The sequence below is a fragment of the Ascaphus truei genome, chromosome 4 (genome assembly GCF_040206685.1).
Source record: "Ascaphus truei isolate aAscTru1 chromosome 4, aAscTru1.hap1, whole genome shotgun sequence".
NCBI lineage: Eukaryota > Metazoa > Chordata > Amphibia > Anura > Ascaphidae > Ascaphus > Ascaphus truei.
Window position 1 is genome coordinate 89,646,596 of NC_134486.1, and position 21,661 is coordinate 89,668,256.

The window sequence follows — 21,661 nt, forward strand, 5'->3', positions numbered from 1 at the left end:
TGCCTCAAAAACCCTTTTTAACATGGTTCCTATAGGCTTAAGCTTGCTGCATGGTCACAGCTTTGAGCACAGCCAGGGTTAGGGTGCATACCCAGAAAACACAGCACTTAAATCATTTCTTATTTCTGGTATACAATTTATTTTAACACATAATTTTTTTAATTTTAATGATTCGTATTTTTTACAGACATGTGGCACCGCCATGGGTACCAGGTTTGCTCCTAACTATGCTAATTTATTTATGGGCAGCTGGGAAAATAAATTCATCTGGTCCGGCTGCCCCTTTGGAGCAAGCCTGGTACTATGGCGGCGCTACATCGACGACATTTTTTTCATCTGGTCCGGTTCATTACAGCAGCTAGAATTATTCCAAGAATACATTAACAACAATTTATTTAATTTGAAATTTTCATTTGTATCTAGTAATATTTCAATAGAATTTTTAGACTTGGTCATTTACATCTTAGATAACTCACTTCATACTAAAACTCATTTCAAGAAAGTACAAGCCAATAATTATCTGCATGCCAGTAGTCATCATAACCCTGTGTGGATCGATAACATTCCCAAAGGACAGTTCATCAGACTTAAGAGGAATAGTTCCACACCAGATGCATTTCATACACAGGCACAAGACCTTAAGAATAAATTTATTGACAGAAAATATCCATTAAAACACTTAGATCAAATTATATCAGAAGTAGAACAAATAGATCGATCGACTCTTCTACAATATAAACCGAAACAAATTGAAACCATATCCCATATACCATTCATTACACAATACAGCCAAATGGCCCCTGGTATAAAGAGAATTATTCGCAAGCACTGGCCGATTCTAAGAAAAGATAAAGATTTAGCAGAAATATTACCCATTAACCCGAAGATAATATTTACGAAAGCACCTAATATAGGCCAAAAGCTGGCCCCAGTTGCCCTTTGAAACGAAAAAATCATCAAAGTAAAAATGGTATCAAAGGTGCAATACGTGTACAAAGTTTGTGGAGATCTGTCCTGCGCTTCCGTATGCAGTGTGGCAACTGTATGACTGTCAGTCACTGGGTAGCACATGAGGGAGCTCCGCTGGGCCACGGATTGACCGGTGCAGGGGGTTTGTTGGTTGCTTACCTCACCTGCATCTCCGGTCTGGGGCCTGCTCACCTCAGCTACTCCTGCGTGCCACCGTCAGAAGAAAATCGGGTAAAGATGGCGGATTCCGGCGCAACTGCGGATGACTGACTCAGAGAGGCTGCTGGGATACTTCAAAAACTTTATTAGTCCAAACACACAAGGGCTAACACCGCATTCTCCCCCTCAACGCGTTTCACCCTTAGGAGTAGGGCTTCGTCTTGGAGTGGGGAGAAGCGGATGCTGCCTACTTAAATACAGAAAAAGCCCGCGAAAACGGGAACATATGCATTAAAACATTAACTCCTCCAATGCCTGTAGCTATTATATATGTTGTCAATCAAGTAATCAGTACTCAGTACTTATATACATTGTTGAACTCACGATAATATGTTAACATTTTGTTTGTACATATACATAAAGGATGTCATTTACACTCAGGTAAATCATTGGAGAATTGAATAAAAATAAGTAAAAAGTGGCTGCAAATACTGCTAAAGCCTGGTGTGTATCCAACTGATTTAAGCTAACAGCCTATATTGATTGTGCATAGGTTTCCACTCAAACACATATTATACATTGTGAAAATAAATAAACAATGTACATTATTGGGCTGATTATTGCATCATATATTGGACTATGACCAGGTACTGGAAGAAAGAGAATAGGAAAGAGATAGGAGAGAAGGGGAGGGGGGGGGGAAAGAAGGGGGTGGGGAGGGGGAAAGGGGGGGGGGGGAGAAGGGGAAAAGGGGGGGGGGGAGAGAAAGGAAGGGGGGGGGAGGGGGAAGGGAAAATGGGGAAAAGGGGAGTGTGGGAAAAAAAGCCAATGAAACATAGTCACAGGGGATAGCATTAGGACTATGTGCCCTTACCCTGCGGTCATTATATCTCAATCTTAAGAGATAAAATTCAGAGAAACAAATTTTCTAAAGAAAACAACGTAGATCCCAATCAATGTTAAGTCCGTTGGGCTGTAGAGAACCCAATGTATGTATCCAGTGTGCCTCTCTCTGGTGTAAAATCCTTAGTCTATCCCCTCCTCGGGGTGGTAATACTATGTGTTCGATGGCACAGCATTTGAAATTCTCTACAGAACCCAACGGACATACATTGAAATGCAAAGGTACCGGATGTGTAATATCGTGTTTTTTAATTAACCTGAGATGTTCCATAATGCGGATTTTAAGGATTCTACTGGTTAGTCCTATATATTGTTTGTTACAACCGCATTTTATGAGGTAAACCACGAAATTGGTCTGGCATGTTATAAACGTTTTAATGGGGAATCTACGAGTTTCATCATAATTTGAGAAATGTTTAGTCTTAATCATATTTGGACATATTTTACAATGCCCACATTTGAACGAGCCAATTAACTTTGGGAACATAGACCTACTGGTACTGTTGCGGTTGGTTGGTTTTAACATACTGGGCGACAGAAGGTTCCCTAGAGTAGCAGCCTTGCGAAAAACTATTTTTGGGCCCATGCTGACCAGTTTAGCCAAAAGAGGGTCTAAGGACAAAGTAGTCCAATGTTTGCGTATAATGGCTTTAATACCATTGGCCTGCTCACTAAAGTTTGTAATGAAGAAAGGGGGTCCCATGTCATCTCTTTGTGTGACCTTTGTTTGTTGACGAACATTCATATCTATGAGTTGTTCTCTATTGGTGTCTAGGGCATTTTGATACGCCAGATCAAGGTCCCTAGCGTCATACCCCCTTGACAGGAATCGCTCCCTCATCTCACGCGCCCTCTGTTCAAAGGACCCCAAAGTAGAACAGTTCCTGCGTAACCGCAGGAACTGTCCCTTCGGAATACCTCTGACAAGAGGGCGAGCATGACAGCTTTTAGCATGAAGTAGTGAGTTTCTGGCGTTTTCCTTCCAGTAGATGTCAGATTGGATGTTTTTTTCCAAATCCACATATAGATTTAAATCCAAAAATTTAATTTGATATTTATCATAGGAATGGGTGAATCTCAGATTAAGCGTATTGTCAGCCAGATACTCAAAAAACTTCAGAAGCTCTTCCTCTCCACCACTCCAGATCAAAATGAGATCATCAATGTAGCGCTTGTAAAACGCCACATGATGTCTAAAGGGATTGGAATCTCCAAACACGTGGGACATCTCCCACCAACCCATGAAGAGGTTGGCGTAGGAGGGGGCAAAGGACGTCCCCATAGCTGTCCCACGTTTTTGGAGATAAAACTGTTGGTCAAAAAGAAAATAGTTGTGCGTGAGTGAAAACTTAATACTATCAAGAAGAAAGGCTATATGAACTTGAGATAGAGTGGAGTGGTTGTGCAGAAAAAATGCTGTGGCAGTGAGGCCATGATCGTGCTTGATGATGTTATATAGAGAAGTTACATCTAGTGTAACCCAGATGTAGTGAGTGTGCCAGGTAATGGGAGTGAGTAAAGATAAAATGTGTTTTGTGTCAATAATGTGGGACGGAAGTGAGTGCACGAGTGGCTGTAAAAAGTGATCAATGTATTGTGAAAGGTGTTCACCCAGTGAACCAATACTAGAAATGATAGGTCTACCCGGGGGTGCAACCAGTGTCTTGTGAATTTTGGGGAGGTGATGAAAAATAGGAGTGATGGGATCTGGAGTGGTGAGGAAGTCCCGCTCATTTGGTGTGAGAACGTATAGCATCTCACCTTCATCCATGAGGTCCAAGAACTCTCTGCTGAATTGGATGGTGGGGTCCCTGTCAAGGACACGGTAGGTATCAGGGTCACTCAATTGTCGCTGTGCCTCTGCTGTGTAGTAATCTCTGTCAACCACCACAGTAGCGCCACCTTTATCCGCCTTTCTAACAAGAATAGAGTCATTGTTAGTTAGTGATTTTAAGGCTGCCCTTTGTTCTACTGTTAAGTTATCTAACTGATGTCCCCTGGTTCCTATGCATTTTGCAAGGAGCGTTAGATCTCTTTCAATGGCTCTCTGGAAGATGTCGATGTACTGCCCTCTCATATATGAGGGATAGAACAGAGACCTCTTTTTAAACCCAGAGTTAGTACTACCCAGAAACTCTGCTGGGTCATCAATTGTGTTATTCTCATTGAAGAGATCCATGAGGTCCTGCTCCCTGTACTGGTCTTCGAAACCTAGGGAAATTGGAACAACAGGTTAGTGTCAAATATGGGTAACAATGTATTGGGATTTTGGTTCCTGGAAAAGAAGAAGCGTTTCAAAGTTAGTTTACGCGTAAACTTGAATACGTCTACCAAAGTGGAAAACAAGTTAAATTGGGTATTAGGAGCAAATGAGAGTCCAAGATGCAGCACAGATAGTTCTGATTGAGTCAGTTCATGTTTGGAGATATTAATAACATTAGACTGTTTGTTGAGCAAAATGGTTTTCTCTTGTTTGTTGAGTTTGCTAGCTGTTTTGCTATCTAGCTCCTTGAAATTATCCATTGTTGAAAAGGCTTTCATTTTATCTTGTAGTTCCAAAATTTGTTTGGACACTAATTTGTATTCTTGGGATTTCTGTCTAATAATTAGGTCCATTTTTTGAAAAAAACATCCAATCTGACATCTACAGGAAGGAAAACGCCAGAAACTCACTACTTCATGCTAAAAGCTGTCATGCTCGCCCTCTTGTCAGAGGTATTCCGAAGGGACAGTTCCTGCGGTTACGCAGGAACTGTTCTACTTTGGGGTCCTTTGAACAGAGGGCGCGCGAGATGAGGGAGCGATTCCTGTCAAGGGGGTATGACGCTAGGGACCTTGATCTGGCGTATCAAAATGCCCTAGACACCAATAGAGAACAACTCATAGATATGAATGTTCGTCAACAAACAAAGGTCACACAAAGAGATGACATGGGACCCCCTTTCTTCATTACAAACTTTAGTGAGCAGGCCAATGGTATTAAAGCCATTATACGCAAACATTGGACTACTTTGTCCTTAGACCCTCTTTTGGCTAAACTGGTCAGCATGGGCCCAAAAATAGTTTTTCGCAAGGCTGCTACTCTAGGGAACCTTCTGTCGCCCAGTATGTTAAAACCAACCAACCGCAACAGTACCAGTAGGTCTATGTTCCCAAAGTTAATTGGCTCGTTCAAATGTGGGCATTGTAAAATATGTCCAAATATGATTAAGACTAAACATTTCTCAAATTATGATGAAACTCGTAGATTCCCCATTAAAACGTTTATAACATGCCAGACCAATTTCGTGGTTTACCTCATAAAATGCGGTTGTAACAAACAATATATAGGACTAACCAGTAGAATCCTTAAAATCCGCATTATGGAACATCTCAGGTTAATTAAAAAACACGATATTACACATCCGGTACCTTTGCATTTCAATGTATGTCCGTTGGGTTCTGTAGAGAATTTCAAATGCTGTGCCATCGAACACATAGTATTACCACCCCGAGGAGGGGATAGACTAAGGATTTTACACCAGAGAGAGGCACACTGGATACATACATTGGGTTCTCTACAGCCCAACGGACTTAACATTGATTGGGATCTACGTTGTTTTCTTTAGAAAATTTGTTTCTCTGAATTTTATCTCTTAAGATTGAGATATAATGACCGCAGGGTAAGGGCACATAGTCCTAATGCTATCCCCTGTGACTATGTTTCATTGGCTTTTTTTCCCACACTCCCCTTTTCCCAATTTTCCCTTCCCCCTCCCCCCCCTTCCTTTCTCTCCCCCCCCCCTTTTCCCCTTCTCCCCCCCCCCCCTTTCCCCCCCCCTTCTTCCCCCCCCCCTCCCCTTCTCTCCTATCTCTTTCCTATTCTCTTTCTTCCAGTACCTGGTCATAGTCCAATATATGATGCAATAATCAGCCCAATAATGTACATTGTTTATTTATTTTCACAATGTATAATATGTGTTTGAGTGGAAACCTATGCACAATCAATATAGGCTGTTAGCTTAAATCAGTTGGATACACACCAGGCTTTAGCAGTATTTGCAGCCACTTTTTACTTATTTATATTCAATTCTCCAATGATTTACCTGAGTGTAAATGACATCCTTTATGTATATGTACAAACAAAATGTTAACATATTATCGTGAGTTCAACAATGTATATAAGTACTGAGTACTGATTACTTGATTGACAACATATATAATAGCTACAGGCATTGGAGGAGTTAATGTTTTAATGCATATGTTCCCGTTTTCGCAGGCTTTTTCTGTATTTAAGTAGGCAGCATCCGCTTCTCCCCACTCCAAGACGAAGCCCTACTCCTAAGGGTGAAACGCGTTGAGGGGGAGAATGCGGTGTTAGCCCTTGTGTGTTTGGACTAATAAAGTTTTTGAAGTATCCCAGCAGCCTCTCTGAGTCAGTCATCCGCAGTTGCGCCGGAATCCGCCATCTTTACGCAATACGTGTACAGCCTGCAAATACAGTGTCAAACAGTTTTCCTTTTCCTCTACAAAAACACTCAGGAAATACACTATAAAACAATATATTACATGTAACAGCACTAATATTATTTATCTCCTTGAATGTTCTTGTGGTCTGCAGTATGTGGGGATGATTACCAGGCCCATTAAACATCGTTTATACGAACACATTTACAACATCACAAAGGGCTTGGTTGCACATAGCGTGTCCAACCATTTTCTCCAGGTGCACAACAAAGACCCAAAGGGCCTCAAATGTGTGGCCTTAGAGGCAATGACACTCAATTGGCGAGGAGGTGACATTAAAAGCCTATTAGGAAGAAGAGAATCCTATTGGATTTACGAATTGCAGACCCTAGCACCATCTGGACTTAACATAGAATTCGACCTTAAGTCATTTCTTTTGGACAAATGAAGTAGATGTGGTGTATGTAGCACTTACCATGTCCTGCACTTAATTGATATGATTGTTTTGGCCCACAGGGCTGTCTTCTATGTAGCTCCAAATGGTCAAATCACTTTTAGTATTATATTAGTATTTCTCCACACTAGTACTATTTACACGCTTGATTTTTCATGTATTTTCGATTATGTATATATATGTGTGCATATGTATATATGTATATGTGTGTGTATATATATATATATATATATATATATATATATATATATATATATATATACTGTAAATAAGAAATAAATATATATATATATATATATATATACTGTAAATAAGAAATAAATATATATATATATATATATATATATATATATATATATATATATATATATATATATATATATATCTTATTTCCAGTTTACCACACACGATTATATTATCACCACATATTCACTTTATCAGTATTTCATTAGATAGTATTTTCACTCACATTCTATTAATAGTATGTACCCTCTAGTAACACATTAGTTATAGTATTCCTACTTTCATTTATTCAGGATTCTTATAAGATCAGTTGTAGGTATTCCACAGTAAATCCATAATATGGGATTTGCTCTAGTTCCAGATTGACCAATTGGTTTATATGTGTGATGGTCACACTATACAAGCTGGCAATTGGAGTTTTCTTCTGCCTAACATATTTCCCAAAGTAGCCAACGGGTAATTAATATGGTCTGAATTTACTGCCACCTAGATACAACTAGAGTGACTATGTCTGCCATTTGAATAGCAATAGAGGTGTTGTAAACGATTGAGTATATATACATAATTATCACGTTTATTTACGTTCGCATCAGTGGTTATTTGCCCTACTTGTTATGCATATTTATTTTCATCTACATTTTTGTTAATAACACTAGTCACTTCCATGTTCTAATTGTTGTTATTCTGTTTCTATTTGTCTGTGTTTATGTTTATTGCTGAGAATCCCAGTTCATGTGTGTACCTACTGCGCATGACCTATTCCCAATTGTATGTACTTTACCTTTAAATTGGAACTATATATACTGGGACATACAGGACTTTATTATGACTATTTTTGCACCCCTGAGGAAGGAAGCACGACTTCCGAAACGCGTAGGGTGGTCCTGTGTGACACTCTACATCTGACGAACTTTGTACACTGGCGACACACTTTATTCGAGCTCGGCTAGTCCCACGAATTCGGACATACCCGGGTGTATTGAGGTTTGTGACTGTTTTCTGCCCGAGTGCATTGAGGTATTTTCCAGGCAGGGATTGAAGCATTTTATTCCCGCTGGCTGCAATACTGCACAGTATATATATATATACTGCATTACAATTCATGAATTTATGCCATCTGGTAGACACGCGAAGCATTGCAGCCTATTAAATCCTAATCATTATCATTTAACAGATCAGCCGCCCGTCAGCCAGGCATGAACCCAGGCTGGGAAGGCAAACACAACGGGGCTTGTCAGAGGTGAGGAGCGGCGCATTCCAGGTATCTGCCAGGTACATACTGGGTATTTGCTCGAATAAAGTGTGTCGGTGCAGTATCCCTGCTGGAGGATCACCAGTGCAGCTTGGCATCTAGATTGGCAGCGAATCTGCTAATACCAATTGCATCATTCGGCAGAGCCTGGGCCAGACTAATCTGCGGCCACGATATCTCAGCTGCTACTGCACATGCGCAGTTTGGACCAGAGACAGAGGTGAAAGCCACAGACTGGAGGTATCTGCACACCGCATGCACGGGAGGGCTCCATGCCCAGGAGCAGACGCCAAAGCCAGCTAATCATCCTAAGAGGGGATACTCTTTGAATTATCCACCGCCTGTTACCTCCTTGCCTTCGGTAAGCAGGTACTGTCACCGGAGTATGAGTGTCCAGATGGGACCTTTTTTATATGTATTTTACCCATGATGTGTCTTAATTAAATGTTTTTGTATTACTTATTGTCACCTGTTGTTCTTAGCATTTGTCTTATGTCTGTTATATGTTGGTTTGTTGTTTTATGCAGTATTATGCTATGATTTTTTATTATCTTTTCATGCATTTTATCACCACGTGGAGCACCTCACTGGATGGGCCATACCACTGATACTGGTTGTATAATATTTTTATTTATTTATTATAGTGCACTTGTGCAGAGCGCCACAGATATAACTTTCTTTCCACGTTCAGTAGACTAACCAGGGGTCAGAGTTATATCACAGGCAGCTAGCAGTCTTTTGTGTTTTTAGAATATAGCGCTGCCTTTTTTTCTTTTCGCCGTTCATACATCGATACATAAGCTTAAATGGGCTCCATGTGAATGGATATTCCAGGCAAAAGGTGACACATTGTGTGCTCATTTGCATGTCATCTCCCAGAATCTCTTGCTGCAATGGGAGCACTGTATGCAAGGTGATAATGGTTGAAAGGCAGGGTTGCAGACCTGTCTAAGACATGTGAATGTGCTCACAAGTGATATTCATTATTGGCTATATGCTAACGGTGGATGTTTTCTGTCGCCTTTTTCGCCCACCATAACTTAAAATGTATGGTAAACCTACCCAGCCTAGAAATATTTCAAAGCAAGTTTATAACAACCTCACACTAATGATACCCATCAATGTTGAAACATGTCTGTGAGTGGTTTAAACTTGCTTTGCTAGTCCCATGCTGTGTTTAAAAGCTGTGTGAACGGCGATACATCAGCTTAAATGGGCTCCATGTGAATGGATATTCCAGGCAAAAGGTGACACATTGTGTGCTCATTTGCATGTCGTCTCCCATAATCCCTTGCTGCAGTGGGAGCACTGTATGCGAGGTGATAATGGTTAAAAGGCAGGGTTGCAGACCTGTCTAAGACATGTGAATGTGCTAACAAGTGATATTCTTTATTGGATATATATATATATATATATATATATATATATATATATATATATATATATATACTACAGTATAATACTGTAGGGAAGACAGTACACACATGTCTAATACAAATGTACTGTACATACTGTATAATATAGAGAAAGTGGAGTGTGAGCGCAGAAATAAAATGATTAAAATTGATATTTTGAGTGCCATACTTACCTGTACTACTGTATACTTACTGTACCTAAACTTACCTTACTACAGTACAGTAAAGTATCTTACTACATTATGGTAGCACTCCCATTATGCTGTAAAAGACCAGGCAACACGCTGGCAATATTGTCGATATAATTATTGCATTTTTGTACTGTGAGTATGTTGCTCCAGAAACGTACTATTCCCTGAGTTTATTCCTCCTTTTTTGACGGTTTAACAACCTTTCTTGAATCGATGGGATTCAAATCTGGTGATCTGGGAGGGGGAAGAAAAGCCAAATTATTTGCAGGGATATAAACCGTTTAAACCAATGAGAAACAGTTACTGTAGAGTAAATTGGAGAACTTACTCTGGTGGCGTCTTAACCCAGTTGATACCGCTCGCAAGAATATAGTTAATAGAGGCGGTATATTTAGGGTCATTGTCCTGGAAGAAACGGTGCCCTCCAGATGTGAAATCATGCCTAATGTATTCAACAATTTGGGTGACTTTTTGTTTTTGGAAAAATACTTTATCCATGATTCCTGGAACAATTGAAGAGAAATTTAACATTAGGTTACAAAATACACTACAGTTGTACACTGCATAAGGCTACAGCATGTGACTTTGTGCATTATTTTACCCTCAAAGATGATTATGCATCCTTTTCCACGTCTAGAGATCGCACCCCACACATGCATCTTCAGTGGGTGCTTGAGCCGCGGCTTCAGAGATAGACGTCCTTTTTTGTGGAATGAAAAATTTGAAATTTCTCAAAAGCACAGTTGTCCCATAAGAATAGTTGACATCCTGAAAAGTCTCACCACCTTCGATCCATGCCCGTGCTTGCTTCACTCTTTTCACCTTGTTGACATCCCTTATCATTGGATACGCTCTGTAATGAGAAGGAAGAATTTTACAGGTACAGTAAACCACACTTTTACCTACTGTACAGTACAATAGTGTACTGTGCGACAGTTTACCTGTAATGTCCTAACTATGGCACAGCACTCTGCATACAGTACTATTGCAATATACAGAACTTTATTACTAATGTATACTGTACTATAAAGTATTCGCTGGGGGTAATGCTACTGTATATTGTACTTTATTTAGTACTATATACTGCACCGACACACTTTATTCGAGCAAATACCCAGTATGTACCTGGCAGATACCTGGAATGCGCCGCTCCTCACCTCTGACAAGCCCCGTTGCGTTTGCCTTCCCAGCCTGGGTTCATGCCTGGCTGACGGGCGGCTGATCTGTTAAATGATAATGATTAGGATTTAATAGGCTGCAATGCTTCGCGTGTCTACCAGATGGCATAAATTCATGAATTGTAATGCAGTATATATGTATATACTGTGCAGTATTGCAGCCAGCGGGAATAAAATGCTTCAATCCCTGCGTGGAAAATACCTCAATGCACTCGGGCAGAAAACAGTCACAAACCTCAATACACCCGGGTATACCCGAATTCGTGGGACTAGCCGAGCTCGAATAAAGTGTGTCGCCAGTGTACAATATACTGTACAGTGCTGTACTTTGTTACAGTAAAACACTTACTTTACACGTCCATATTTTCATTCCAATTGGCATCTCAATAACTTGATGCTGGTCTCAGATGCTGTGATATTGTGACCTTTCTCTAGAACAGTCTTGACTGTTGCTGCAGAGCGCTCATCATTTGCCTCGCTGATTTTGTCCACCAGACGCTTTTTCGCCCTACAGTGTAAAGCAGGCCTGCTCAACTCGTAAAGTGAGAAGGACCGAACTGCTCCAAGGAAAAAAAAATTGGGCCGCACGGGTTAAATCATCATCGTCATCGTCGTCATCATCGTCGTCGTCATCATCATCATCATCATCATCATCATCATCATCATCATCATCATCATCATCATCATCATCATCATCATCATCATCATCATCATCATCATCATCATCATCATCATCATCATCATCATCATCATCATCATCATCATCATCATCATCATCTCTTGCAATCCCCTCAATATGACACACTCTCCCCCTCCCCTCAATATGACACACTCTCCCCCTCCCCTCATAATGACACACTCTCCCCCTCCCCTCTAAATGACACACTCTCTCCCTCCCCTAAATATGGCACATTCTCCCCCTCCCCTCAATATGACACTCTCTCTCCCTCCCCTCAATATGACACTCTCTCCCCCTCCCCTCAATATGACACTCTCCCCCTCCCCTAAATGACACTCTCTCCCCTCCCCTCAATATGACACTCTCTCCCCCTCCTCTCAATATGACACTCTCTCCCCCTCCCCTCAATATGACACTCTCTCTCCCTCCCCTCAATATGACACACTCTCTCTCCCTCCCCTCAATATGACACTCTCCCCCTCCCCTCAATATGACACTCTTTCCCCCTCCCCTCAATATGTCACTCTCTCCCCCTCCCCTCAATATGACACTCTCTCCCCCTCCCCTCAATATGACACTCTCCCCCTCCTCTCAATATGACACTCTCCCCCTCCTCTCAATATGACACTCTCCCCCTCCTCTCAATATGACACTCTCTCACCCCCCTGCAACTCACATCACACCCTCCCCCTGCAACTCACATCACTCTCTCCCCCCCTGCACCTCAGATCACTTCCCCCCCTGCACCTCACATGTCAGCAGCCCACCAATTACATTCTCTCCCCCTGCCCTCAATATGACACTCTCTCCCCCTCCTCTCAATATGACACTCTTTCCCCCTCCCCTCAATATGTCACTCTCTCCCCCTCCCCTCAATATGACCCGTTTTTCACAAAGCCCGTTTTTCACAAAGCCCGTTTTTCACACCCACCAGCCCATTTTTCACACCCACCCCCCACCAGCCCGTTTTTCACATCCAACAGCCCGTTTTTCACACACACACACACACACACACACACACACACACACACACACACACACACACACACACACACACACACACACACACACACACACACACACACACACACACACACACACACACACACACACACTCACACACACTCTTTGATCAGCACATCCTCTCTCCCTGGTACTAAGCCCCGCCCCCGGCATGCTCTGACCTCCAACCCGCCCCCCGGCATCCTGCTTTTGAAAAAAAAAATACTCACGGCTGCCGCATCCTCCTTATGCTTCTGCTGCCCCCGTACACCGCAAAACCCGGGGGCGGAGAGGGGGGGAGGAAGGAGGAAGGGGGGGGGGATTAATCGCCGCCATTTGTTAAAACTTTTTTTTTTTTAATTTAATTAATTGGCGCCCGGCCGAAGTCATCGCGGGCCACACAGAGAGGCCAGGCGGGCCGCATGCGGGCCGTGGGCCGTATGTTGTGCAGGCCTGGTGTAAAGGAAAAGAGACCAATTAGTTACAGTAGGGCCAAAATTAAGTCAACACAAGTACATGACATACTATACAGACATACCCCGGTTTAAGGACACTCACTTTAAGTACACTCGCGAGTAAGTACATATCGCCCAATAGGCAAACTGCATCTCACGCATGCGCCTGTCGTCACGTCCTGAACAGCAATACCAGCTCCCTACCTGAACCGAAGCTGTGCGCAAGCGGGGAGACTATAGAGCCTGTTACAAATGTGTTATTTACATCAGTTATGCACGTGTATGACGATTGCAGTACAGTACATGCATCGATAAGTGGGGAAAAGGCAGTGCTTCACTTTAAGTACATTTTCACTTTACATACATGCTTCGGTCCCATTGCGTACGCTAATGCGGGGTATGCCTATACATTATAGGCTAAAGCTCTAAAATTCATGGCATTATTGAAATCCCTGCCCTCTGATTGGTTAGAATTCAGGGCATTATTCATTCAGTACTGTCCGGAATTTTTGGCAACTTGCCAATTCACCTTTCAGAGATGCAGGGTGAGTGCGCTGAAAATTTGAAATAAAAAAACTGCCAAATGTAAAAATGCTAACAGTAAATACCTCTCCTCTCTCACAGCATAGCAGCAAACTGTATGCAGGCTCTCTCTTAGCTGCTACAGTAGTGCTGTCAGTGTAAGGAATCGGGGGCCACGTCCCTTGCGGCGTGACCACTCCTTACCCACAACTAGTACTGCAGTGGCTGCTGCCCCTGCCCCCTGTCGCTACCCATGCCACTGCCCAGCGCATACCTTGAACTCCGCCGTGGCCACCATCTTGGATTCTGGCGCTGGTGTTACAGAGCGTGCGCTTCCTTCAAGGATTTATAGCACGCGCATTATGCTTGTCTACGCCCCCGCTCGACGTGGGAGTCTTCACCACGTCTCCAGCACTCTCAGCTGTGCTCTATACTTCCTTGTCTCTCAGCCACTCATGAGCAGCTCCTCGACACGCCCCCGCCATGCCCCTCATCCGGATTGGTCATTGCCGCTTGAAATATCCTGCTTTGCTTTCACTTCCTTGCTCTGCATAGCTCCTTGCTATCTCTGTTGCCTGGAACCTGTGTCGTGCTCTCTTGGTGTTTATTTCTACAGCTATTGACCCGGCTCGTCTGAATACCCCCTCTGGCTCCTGAACTCGGCTTTCCTACTGACTACTCTACCTCTAAAACCCTCAGACTCAGCTACGGATTTTGACTACAGAACTTTCTATATCCTCGGACTCGGCAAGTACTTGACCATTCTTTATCTACATCCAGGCCTGGCCACACTACTATGCCACATCCCGGACACGCCCCCTCTGCTGTCGGTGCGTATACTCTACATCCCACCTCAGTACAGGGGACTGGTCAGGTCTGCGGCTGCACAGCATGACAGTCAGAAGCTGACGGGTCCCAAATACTGTGGTAACTTTGTTATTTGCAACAAAGTAATATTTCTTCCACAACTTGTATAGCTTCTGCTAGGTCATTTTTATTTGGCTTTTATTTAGTGCATCAGCCTAGTTCCAATTTATATACAGTATCTATACAAAAGTGTCTATTTTATGAAAAAATCCTACATTTAGCCTATTATAGTAATAATCCCCAAAGAACAGGGCATTACTGGCCAATAATGCCCTTGCTGGAAGAGTTGAAGGCCCGTATATATTAAGTACTATATACAGAATTCTACAATAATTTAAGGGAAAAAAAAGTAAACACACAAATGCATTTTGATAGGCAAGAAGCTTATACAAGTAATACAGTAATTGCATACAGTAATGAAAACAAAAATACTTACTCTGTTGTGACTGTGGGCTTTACAGCTTTTGCTTTACCATGGGCAAGATAAATTACAGTGGTTTTTGCTAAAATGAGGCACAAAGTACTTAACCAGCGTTGGATCTGTAAAATTCCGTGTCCTTTCTTGTACATGTTCTGTCTTCTCATGCTGAGATCCTTTGAAACAAATTTCCTCGGCATCGCTGCTTTAGGAAAGAAATCAAGCACAGAGGAATGTATATTCTATGTGTATTCGATGTATATTCAATGTGCATTAAATCAACAGAAATGATGGTGTATTTATACAATGAGATGGACCTCGTTCGACATGTTAAGCACTGTACCCCCACTTTTAACACCTGAAGCTCGTGTCCATGCCCACCAAAAATTAAAATGGACACACTGTGCATAAAAGGGGAAACAAATTGCAAACAGATGCAGCAATGAGTATCCGAACACTTGACTTTGAAAATCTGGGGCAATCTCCGAGTAATGCTGCAATATTTCTGTGACATTTCTGCAAACAGAATAATGGCCCATCGGATTAACACAGAGGGCGTCCCTGGCAGTCTCATTCAGTTTGAATGGGACTGCCAGGGACACCCGCTGTGTTAATCCGATGGGCCATTAGTTTGTCTGCAGAAATGTCAGAGAAATGTTGCAGCATTACTGGGATATTGCCCCAGATTTTCAAAGGCAAGTGTTCAGATACTCGTGGCTGCATCAGTCGCCTCTCACACGCTAATCTCTATCTGAAAGAGCTCTTGTACATATACTGCATTGTGCATTCTTCGATCTGTTAAGATGGATCTTACCTGATTCTACGGACGCAGGAACTGGCTTTCTTCTGTTGTGCCGATGACGAGAAAGCGCAAGGCAGAAGTTGTTTCAAACCCAAAGCCAAAGCTAAAGGACAATAAAGAGAACGTTCCAACGGCTCCCAAGGCAAAGAATCCTGGTCCTTATTATGTGAGGAAGAAAATTGCCAAAGTCAACTTCACAAAACCTGTTTGAACAGGCCCCAGAAGAGCTCCCACCGAAGCCAAATCGGACGTCTTGGACTTTTTACTTCCACCGCCCATCCACGCCGATGCTCATCCAGAAACCCCCAGCTCACCTGCTCCTGCACCCATCCACACTGATGCTTGTCCGGAAACCCCCAGCTCACCTGCTCCAGCACCCATCCACGCCGATGCTCGTCCATAAACCCCAAGCTCACCTGCTCCAGCACCCATCCATGCCGATGCTCATCCAGAAACCCCAAGCTCACCTGCACCAGCACCCAGCCACGCAGATGTTCGTCCGGGTGACACCAGCACTCCTTGCACCATATCCAGCTCGATCGCCCGCATGCTGAATGTTTTCATTGGTGTTGAATTAACTGACTTCCAAGATTGATATTCTTTATTTGGAGACCACGGGTGGCATGGTTGTTCACCTGGATAGGATTGAGAGGAACATCGCAGGGCTATATTCTTTGCTGGGAGTCCCTGTCCCTGTATGTCCAACGCAGGAGCAGGAGGGTTGCCTGGAGGCACCTTATTCTCCCATTGAGGAACCGTGCCCGTGCACCCTCTCCATCCTTGGATTTAACCTTCATGCTTTCAACACCAAGCACACCACAGGACACGTATATCCTTCTGGTGGAGGAGATGACAACCCCAGTAAGGCCACATCAGGAGGAAAGCATCCTCCAGACCATCTACCCCTGCTCGCTGCCAGAAGCACACCTGCTCCAGCACCCAGGATTGTACAGCTCCCAGACATGATGTTGAGAGAACTGCCCCAGAGCATCCGGGTGAAATACAATACAAGATCAGATGTGATGGTCTACCTCAGAAATATGCCCAGTTCATCTTTAAACACAACGTCAGTTTTGAAGTGTACAGCGAGTGGACCCATAATATCAATTATTATGGCAATAAAGACAAGAAGGCTCTTACTGCTCTTCCTTAAGGAACACAATTATGGAAGAAGTGAAGCGTTATTTTAATGTTACCAGTTATGTTGCGAGAACCGTGAAAGACAGCATCAATGGCCTTTTGAGGCATAAAATGGCTCTTCCCTTGAGCTCCATTGACTTGTTTTACGATTAAAAATAACGATGCGCCACCAATGTTTTTAATCTAAATACTGTATAAAGATAGTTGATTGTTTTAAATTGTTTCATTGGTTAATGTTTTTTTTTTCTATTTTATCGTCTTGGTCATGGTATAATAATTTTATTCTATTTCTGCTTTGCATGTGCATGTCTTGACCTGGGCGAAGACAAAGTGCAGGAAATCCTCCCCCAGCCCATGGGGCAGGAAATGCTCCCAGCATTACTGCCAGGTAAAACACAGTGCTCTAATCCATGCATGCCAATTCCCTTCCCTCCAATCCCTCCACAACATAAAGTAAACCTCTAGTCCTAATGTTAAGTGCTGTACCCCATGTCATGCTTAGTCTACTCCAACCCCCCAAAAAGCAGAAGATACAGCATAATAATGGACTGTACTGGCGTCATGGTATAATAATTTCTTTCTGTTTCGCATGTGCATGTCTGGAGCTGGGTGAAGACAACGTGCAGGATACCCCCCCCCCCCCCCCCAGGGCAGGAAATGCTCTCAGCAATGCTGTCAGGTAAGGCACAGTGCTCCAATCCATGCATGTCAATTCCCTTCCCCCAACCCCCCCAAAACCTAATGTAAACCTCTAGCAAAACTAATGCTTATTGTTAACATGCATCAATTTGTTGGATGCAATTTGATTAGAGCTCCTTTTAGCCGAGGATACACAGTAACATGTTCCCTAATAGAATATAACATTGTTATGGCAATATTAACTTGAAAGTCTGACACTTAGTATACTGTAGCAGCAGCAATTAAAACACACTGGTTGAATAAGTCCTGTATGAGTAGCCAATTACAATAAATCAGCAACTCTTGGCGTACAGTAGATCATTCTGTAAACTTGACAGAAGATGCAGGCATATTTTAACAATAATGTACAGTATGGCATGATTGATAATATAGAATATTGTCTCTTTCTTTCCAGACCCAGATGTCCAAGAAGCAGCAGCCATTACAATGAAGAAAAAGAAAAGATTGTAAATTTTGCAGAAGAGTAGTACTATACCTAAATGTCTTTGGGCATTTCAATATATAAAAACGTGTCATGATAAACTGTACAGAATACAGTACTGTACAGTATGTACAAAATAATATATAAATCTAGAAAACATAAGTGTTTTTTCCTATCTAGATATAGTACACCAACATCTACACCACCACACCACTACACCACTACACCAACACCAACGATTCCTTGAGGAAATGCACTGTATCTTACTGTACAGTAATTTAATTAGGAACATAAATGACACGCAGGCGCAGAAATGTGATGACACATATGCATTCCAATCAGGTTCAAATTATACATACATGCATGCGCAGAAATGTGATGACACGCATATGTGTTTCAATCAGGTTCCAATTAAACATACACGCATGCGCAGAAATGTGATGACACGCAGAATAAATATTTTACTTTCGGAAGAAGAGGCGATGTATTTTTGTATTCTTCTTTTTTCCTTTATTATCCTGTACAAATAACATTTTTCATTCTTTAAATATACTGTTTGGGTGTTCATGTTTTTACTGTCTTACACTTACAGTAGTACCTTACCTAAAGTTCTTTGGGCATTTCAATATAAAAATGTGTCATTGATAAACTGTACAGAATACAGTACTGTACAGTATGTACAAAATAATATATAAATCTAGAAAACATAAATGGTTTTTACTATCTAGATACAGTATACCAACACCTACACCACCACAACACTACACCACTACACCAACACCAACGATTCCTTGAGGAAATGCACTGTATTTTACTGTACAGTAATTTAATTAGGAACATAAATGACACACAAGCGCAGAAATGTGATGACACGCAAATGCGTTTCAATCAGGTTCCAATTAGACATACACGCATGCACAGAAATGTGATGACACACATATGCATTTCAATCAGGTTCCAATTATGCATACACGCATGCGCAGAAATGTGATGACGCATATGCGTTTCAGTCAGGTTCCAATAAGACATACTGTACACACATGTGCAGGAATGTGATGACACGCATATGCGTTTCAATCAGGTTCCAATTAGACATACAGTACACGCATGCACAGAAATGTGATGACGCATACAGTATTGTATGCGTTTTCAACAAGATTCCAATTTTCCTCAGAAAGGACTTATTTCCCATGTACAGTATGCAGTATGAACGTGTAACGTTAATCTTCAAATTGTAATTACACACACTCCCTTGAAGAACTGTACAGCAATAAAAGACAGGTTGAATTGCAATTAGATTTTTAAGACAACTCGCGATCGCCCACTTGAGTTTCTCAAAGGTATTGTAGAAAACGCTAAACTGCAATTTTCTGCACGAGATAAAAACACTAGTAAACTCGCGTCTTTACGTGAGAAAGTTCAATTAAATCACGCAGCATGACCAGGGTATGCCTAGGCATACAAACTGTGAAATGCTTTCATAACGGCCGCTGCATCTGTACCTGTTTGAAGAAATTATTAAGAATGTTAGTGCAGATATTTAGTCTGCATCCATGATTAAAGATATAGACAACATTTACACAAATAGCTCCATCTGTCCTAACAAGCAATCTGCACATGGATAGAGCACATTGAGCCCCGGGCCCAAGGGTCGTGGACCCCCGAAATCCATGGACGTAATAGTAAAATTACACTATTACACCACTAGGGAGAAAATGTAAAGAGGTTGCAGGAATCAAGAATTTTTGTGAATTCTAGGATTGAGATTTTCCAATATCTCTCCAGATCTACAATCGCAAGAAGAAGAAGCATCTGCCCAGTCACAGCGGTTCTCCGAGAAAATGAAATCCGCCATAGATGGACCTTCCCATTCCATTTTGTGGTTAATAAAGACGAGAGGCAAGTTTCGTTAAGATACCTGGAAGAGGCGGAGAATAACGTAAGAGCTCTTGGTCTGCATGAGTATCCGGCCACGAAATCGCAGCATTCCCTGAGGTCTGAGGGATCACAAAAAGTCACACAACAAGATGGAATAAGCGGACCTTTGGGTGTTTCCGAGTCCGCCGACCCATCTTGAGGGTGCAAAGGGTCCTTCCCCAAGGTTGAAATCCAATCAGATGAAGAAAGAGGTCGGCGGTCCAGAATTTATAGCCTGCTGCAGACTTTTTTCCTCTGTATTATTGATATTTTATCTGACTCGCTGTTGTCCCGTGCGACCTAGGAGGAGAACAAAGGAATTAAATGATAAGGGATGCTTTCCAATAGTTTCAATGTTATCTTGTTTCATTCATATGGGTGTATTGACTCTATTGATTTTACAAATTTTTTTTTTCCCTAACCCGCATCCCAATTATTATAATGATAAGATGTATATTCTCCAGTAGATGTGAAACTATCTAATTTGGGAGGTTAGGGCTGTTTTTTTTTTTTAATACTAAAGGCTAATATTAGTCTTTATATAAAAGGGATAAGAACAGATGATAAGAAATTTGGAAGTATGAGTATAAAGGAACCCATCCACGGTGTTCAGGGTTCCCGAAGACCTCAAGTCTTGTGCCCCCCACACACAATCTGGGTTTTTCTAGCCCACTGTAGGGCCATTAGTTAAAAGGGTTGGGGATGGACAGTAAGTCCATTCCTACTATGTTGTTGTTTATTTCTGCCCTGTATCTTCTAACTTTTGTTTCCCCCTAGTTGGTCCCCCCCCAGTAGCACCACAGATCATCATGGAGGATGCGCCTTCCCTCCTTTAAAGTTGACCGTAAGAACAGATGCAGCGGCCGTTATTCGAACATTTCTCAGAGCCGTTTTCGGCTGTATTCCATGCCAAATTTTACTCGTTATTCTTCCGTGAACGCTGCTGTGAATGCCACAAATCACATCAGTCACACCTGTGTCTACCGCGGTTGATTTATTTGATTTACCTGGATTCTGATTTCTTTGGGTGCAATTCTTCGTCTATCCGACAGGTGGCAGAAATGAATGAATTGTAATGTGTACTGTACAGTACTGTGCTACTGTGTCAATTTGCAGGTGTTCCAAAAACAGATAAAAACCAAGTATACAGTACCACAGTGGTCCATTGTGAATTGACCTTAGTCCTTGAAGATGCTGAAGACGTTATCAAAATTAAGCGTTTCATAATAAAAACCACTATAAAACAATGCTGTGCTTTTTTCTACATTCTTATATCTGCACAATTGCTGACTGGACACCATGTGTACACAAATAAAAAACCTGACTGTATTTATGCATTTTTAATATTCTGCAATTAATGCTGCAACAGATAGGATGGCGACTTTATCAGAAATATGAATATTTCATTTCGGACTATGATTCTTGCAAATTTTTACTTCACGTTCGTGGGTGGAAGCATTCGGTAATTCAAACCTTAACTAACGATCATTGCCCCTCCAACCGGAGATAGAGGGTATTGGTATGTGATC